General features: G+C 32.3%; 1 long non-coding RNA gene across 1 annotated transcript; it reads right to left on the bottom strand.

Annotated features, from left to right (window-relative positions):
* Window positions 1–5,246: 5,246 nt before the first annotated feature.
* On the bottom strand, window positions 5,247–5,624 carry LOC310726090. The gene is made up of 2 exons (XR_014533638.1): window positions 5,502–5,624; window positions 5,247–5,459 (listed from the first exon to the last, which is right to left on the bottom strand). It is a non-coding gene; the product is annotated as an uncharacterized lncRNA (long non-coding RNA).
* Window positions 5,625–6,647: the final 1,023 nt, after the last annotated feature.

Raw genomic sequence — 6,647 nt, 5'->3', positions numbered from 1 at the left:
AATCATTTGTAGCTTTACATCAGGCATTGTATATTGTAATATATTTTATTATAAAGCCGAGAGTACCTTAAATACATTCATTAGTATATTATTGCACTATACATTGGCAGAACACACTTACTCAAAATAATACGCATATCTACCTCTCAGGAAATGTTAATCAGTCTATAAGACCCTTTAAAAATGTTTTCAAACATCATTCATGTCACATCAGCTTTTGTAAGTGCATTATTAGCAAATTGTGTTGTTAAAGGAAAATAATTACAACTATGAAATTATTATGGCCTAGTTAGTGGTTTGATTTGTACATTTTAATAAATAAATTACATTTCTTTGTCATAAATACTTATCAAATAATCAAACAAATAAATACATCAAATTTTAGTGAAACGGCACAGATTAAAAATGTAGCTGTTTAAATAGCCTTTGTACATCTCCGAATACATTAAAATTGAATTAAGAACTTCTCAGACAATTAATATCAAGATTGAAGGAAACCCAAATTCAATATATTTACTAATCAGTCCTATGAGAGTTATTAGATTGTTAAATAGCAATCTTTATTCACCCTTTTTACACCAAGTCTCCACAAAAAACTTCAGACAACATTAACTTCAACCCCACTCCAACGTTTTTTCCCCCATGAGTGTAAAGGTGTAACCTGTTCCTACATGGTAAACTGTAGGAAAGGAAATATGTAAATGCAAAATAGGCCAAAAAGGGAGAAACATGAAAGGTATGTAAGGTTTCAAACCTCACAATATTATAAAATATTTTTAAACCATCATAAATCATAGCAAAATGAATACAAGTAAATATATATATATATATATATATATATATATATATATATATATATATATATATATATATATATATATATATATATATATATATATATATATATATATATATATGTAAAATCAGTTTCTGATCAATTCAGGGAGTGGATGAGGAGTTTCCAGCCCAGCCATTTTATTTCATGTAACAGGTTTTGCTGTACACCTTGGGCCCAAAATAACTGTTTGAGACACGGTCAGTTTTGCGTGTATACGCTTGCATTCTCATTCTCTCTCTCATTCTCTCTCTCTCTCTCTCTCTCTCGCTCTCATTCTCTCTCTCTCTCTCTCTCTCTCTCTCTCTCTCTCTCTCTCTCTCTATCACACACACACACACACACACACACACACACACACACACACACACACACACACACACACACACACACAGAGAGAGAGAGAGAGAGAGAGTTTATACAGTATTTTATAATTCAGAAATATCTGATAATTGTAGGCTGATTTTGACCTGATGCACACATTTACAGATCCAGAGAGTTAGTTTGCGCATCCATTTGTTGCTCACTAGTGCACTAGGAAATCGCTCACTAGCGAAATAAGCGAAATACCAGAAATAAATCAATGTCTAAAAAAGCACAATTATTGCTCGTATTGAATTATTGAATTCACCAGTGGCGAATTATCACTGTGTATTGAGTCGGGATTATATGTTGGGATAATGTTTACCCAAAACGGGCTTGTTATTTATGTAAAAAAAAAAAAAAGATTTGGAGACAAATACCACACTTGAAATAAGCCCTGTCACCGTATCTGAATCAGGTACATTAAATCAAATATATTACTCTTATACTTAATTAATGATCTTTGTAGATTCACAACTTTCTTGTTAAAGCTATTTCGAATCAAACAAAACTACATTGTATTTGTAAGTACAGAAAATATGACGCGTTACAAATATTGTTTAATTTAGATATAGATATTGTTGCATAATAATAATAGCAATAACAATAATAAGAATTATTATTATTATTATCGTTGTTGTTGTTGGTTCGCTCAAGCGAACGGACCTGTGCGAAGTTTGCATAGAATCGTAGAGCATTGGAAATATGCCTGAGCCTGTACACAACTTCTGAATCCCTTTCACAGCTGCCGTGATGATTTCTTAGTGTTTTTATTGACAATGTGGTCAAGTGGCTGAGGTCTTTGAGGTATTTGCGACAACTGTAGTGTCAGGGTATAAAGAATATGGTCAGTGGATATAGATGGTGGATTTTATTTGTGACGAACAATCCTCTTCTCATGACTCGTAGCATGGTGTAGCATTATGAGTATTTAAAATATATAATGTCTTTACATACATTTATTTACAGTGATAAGACAGAAGGCTTTATGAGGCATCAGAGCAGGAAGAGAACTAACACTGAAAAGACATGAAAACGCAGGACACAGCATTGCCTGCCCACGAAAGAGGGCGCGACACCAACCTAGTGTGGAAACATGACTGGTGCGTTATAATGCTGTTTATATTTTGGTTAATAAAGAGTATACGTAAACAAAAAAATAATGCAATAAACAGTGTCATGCAGAAAAAAAATAATTCTGTACATCCGAAATATATAGGTGAAATATTTGGGCAAAATAGGCAGCCAATGATTGTTAAAGTGCACAAGGCATCATTTTACACTTCCTTTGACCATAATTACTGGTATTGGTGACCTTTAATTTTTCCTTTTTATTAAAATTGATTTTTATATCAATATTTTTCCTCATAAATCATCTCTCGCTAATAATATTTTGTTCAATAAGAACCGTACGTCCAGTGGTGGAAACGATCAATTATTATTATTATTATTTTTTTACATTATCATGGGAACATTTTTCTTTGCTCTACTACATTTGAGTAAAACACGCCGTTTGAAGAAAGCGCATAAATTGCGTTTAATGAGAACCTGTCGCGAGACCTCGCTTTTAACCCCACGGTTCTCGCGAGAGTTTCCTCGGAGTAAGAGTACTCACGCTGTGCGCCTGTGACAATAAAAAAAACTCTCTGTCCTAAAAGGTATTTTTAAAAGGAAACATTTCATTACTAAAATTATTAAAATGCGGTTCACTTAGATCAGTACATTTTCAACTGATACTTGAATTTAGACGCAAGTAGTTGTGTTCCTTTAGTCGAGTATAAAAGTAAAAATGAGTACTTTTACTACAGTCAAATATAATCAGAAGGGGTGTGGAGACGGATGCTCTATGGCGACCCCTAATGGTAGAAGCCGAAAGAAGAAGAAGAAGAAGAAGAAGGAGAAATATAAGCAGGGTACATGGGTAGCCACTAGGTCCATCTCTGCTTATATGTCACCGTTTTGTTGGAATCGTCAGTCTATGAAAGTGAGATCCGTATATGCACCTGCATGTGTACTTGAATACGTGAATAGAATATTTGCCAATTGATTTATGCTTCTTTTCTCCAGACTGTAAATGGGGCGGAGTCAACAAAGACGTATTAGAATTGTGGTAAGGTACAATCGCCAAACACGCGCGTATGTCCTTAGTTTAATTGCTGGTTATTTCGCAAAGAGCAGTACTATTTAGTGCCCTGTTTATGTGTAAAATTCTGTTTAGAGGCTTTCTTGAACCCGAGACTGGGGCACTCTTTTTTTTTTAAAGTTCAGCTATTAGGTGTGTACCCGTCTTTGGGGACTCGTTCTAAATGCGCCCAGGAAAAAATATGTATTTCTGTAATATATGTTTATTGTCTACATTGCGTTATTCGTATTTCCTTAAAAGTGTGACCATTTTTGGACTTTAAAAGTGGTCAATTGTAATTATGAGACAGTTACCTTAGAGGAAACCAGAAAACGCTATAGGAAAACTTCAATTTTATGTTTATTTACTTTTCACTACAATTTTGGAATTATGTCCGTCTCCAAAACTGTGGGATTGCAGATGTAATGAAGACCACCTTGTTGTTAGACCACCTTGTTGTTAATAGTACTAATAAAAAAGAAACAGAAGTTAGGAGTTGGCCCATTATTAAAGCTGTTTTAATTGTTTTACAGTGTGACTACTTTACAATATAGGACTCGGACTTTTCCGTAAGCCAACTCCTAAAACCCTCATACATACACAAAAGCAATTGGTTACTAAAACATAATTTGTATTGTACATTGTCGCATAATGAATGCGGTTTGTGACGTCAAAGCAAATATTTTCTCTATGATCAGGATCAAACTGCTGCTGAATTTGTTTTCTGTTTTACATTGGTAGAATGAGCATGGCTGTTAAGCCTATCAAATCTGGGTTCGATATGTCGATAATCAAAGCTCGATATCAAATAGATTATTTCTTCTAAATGTATAAATAACTTGTCTTGCATTTGTCTAACATATAAAAACATGAGTAGCAATCTTTTATTTATTTATTTATTTAAAGGGTACAGAACGGTACAGTATAGTTCAAAGTCATACAGTGATCAATAAGGCCCACTGGATGGGTTGCAAAAGCTTCAGTAATGCCATGCCAACATCAAACATGGTCATTTTTTTTATATTTAACTTTTACATAAATTTAAAAGTAAACTGTCCTAGTTTAAACCTGATTATTGGGGGAAAAAAAGAGCTTTCTAAACTGCGGTTATACACTGTTATTATTTTTTATTACTTTGCTGAATAGTGAAATCATTGCCTCAATCTACAATGCAAACTGGCAGTAATATTTCAGAACAATTCAGTATGCAGTATTATATATGCTGAAAGATAACCATTTGGTATTTCAGCATCTTGTGGTAACTGTTTTACATTCAATATATTTCAGCAATTATGACAACAATCATTTAGTATACAATAATATATTAATACAATCACTACCCACTACTGAGACAAAAAAAAAAAATGCTTTAATGACTGAGGCTATATACAGTCAACAATCTTCTTTATTTGATAAAAAAAAAAAGACAAATTTGAATGATTTTACAGGCAGCACTGCATTCCAAAACCATTAACGCACACAAATGCCAACATTAATTTACACTGTAGTATACATAACTTTGAAGATTTGTGCGGCACAAATGGCATGCATTCACGTTCAAGAACCTTTGATATACATGAAATGTTTTACATTAAAAACAGTTAACAGTTACAGGGCCTAATGTAAAATTAAAGAAATGAGAGAACAATTACTTAGGCATATATATATATATATATATATATATATATATATATATATATATATATATATATATATATATATATATATATATATATAAAACCTGCTAACTTCAAATATAAAAAGTAGTTCTATATATTATGTAATGAACAAGCCCTTAATATTCAGGAAGTAAATAATGTGGGAAGACTGCCCATAGTTTATACAAACCTTTTCTATAAATATAAACAGTTTGGAGATCCACAACTTTGTGGATGTTGACTGATACAAAAAAAAATAAAAAAATGAAAATGTGACCAATCTGTGCTCATTTATTCAATAGTTGTTTATAATGGCTGTTCATTCCCATGCCTGTGTTAACTGTTTAATCCGTGGTCAATAATGCCCCCTACTGGAATTGCAAACTGTAGATAGAGTGAATTGTTTGAAATATGTCCCAGGCAGTCACACAAATACAAAAATACAGCATGCAAGCAGAAATACAGAATATTTATGTGTACCCTGAACACACACACACACACACACACACACACACACACACACACACACACACACACACACACACACACACACACACACACACACACACACACACACACACAGAGTTGTGTGCCAAAAGTCACAGGGGAAGCTGTTTTTAGCAATCTCTCTTCCATAATTTGTAATACCCATGAACAATAGTTATTTACATTAAAACTTTTGATGATACAAATTATTATAATTTTATGGTAACCTATAAGAACGCCTTTCACAAAAAAATACTTTTTGAAAATATTCCTACTGCTGGATTAGGAACCTTTCACAAGGTTCTGATGGACTGACACACAATACTGTTGCTAAACTGGAAGCCAAAGATGTTAGAAATTAATTCAACTTGTGTATTTACAAGATATAATGTGCATTTAAATCATGTAAATGTTTTGTAATGAAGTTACATTCTGCTAATAAAAAAATAACTTTAACCAAAGTAGACATATATAAAAAAAAATAAAAAAAAATGTAAACACACACATATACACACACAAGCCGAAGATTACTAAAAGTAATTGTTTTTGAATGACCTAGCCAGAGCCCAGACCTGAAACCAGCTGAAAATATGTGATAAATGCTTTTCCAAGAAAGATTAGGAAATATATAGGCTATATAAAGAAATACCCAAACAGACTAATTGGTGTTAAAACAAAAACAATTACAAGGTGTTTCAAATAACTATTAGTTTAAGGTTGTGCGCCTATATATATATATATATATATATATATATATATATATATATATATATATATATATATATATATATATATATGTGTGTGTGTGTGTGTGTGTGTGTGTGTGTGTGTGTGTGTGTGTGTGTGTGTGTGTGTAAGGTTGTGCATATATATGAGACACACAGGCATAAACAATCACAGTATTGTGCAAAAGTAGAAATGAAATAAAACATTTCTACAAACACAATAATAGGTTGAAATCCAATGCACAGCTAAAGCCTTCCATATGGTCTGAAAAGTGGCAAGAGGTTGCTTTCTTTGCCACCTCAGAATTGTTATCTTTAACATTATAATTTAAAGTAAGAAATTAGATTTCTCGGAAAACTGTGTTAAAAAATAAAAAAAATAAATAAAAATTAATTCGTACTGACTCAATAAGTCATAAAACTGTATGCAGCATATTATTATACTAAGTACTTAAGAC

The sequence above is a fragment of the Silurus aristotelis genome (genome assembly GCF_946808225.1).
Source record: "Silurus aristotelis genome assembly, chromosome: 5".
Classification (NCBI taxonomy): Eukaryota; Metazoa; Chordata; class Actinopteri; order Siluriformes; family Siluridae; genus Silurus; species Silurus aristotelis.
This window is presented reverse-complemented; position numbering and strand designations above follow the sequence as displayed.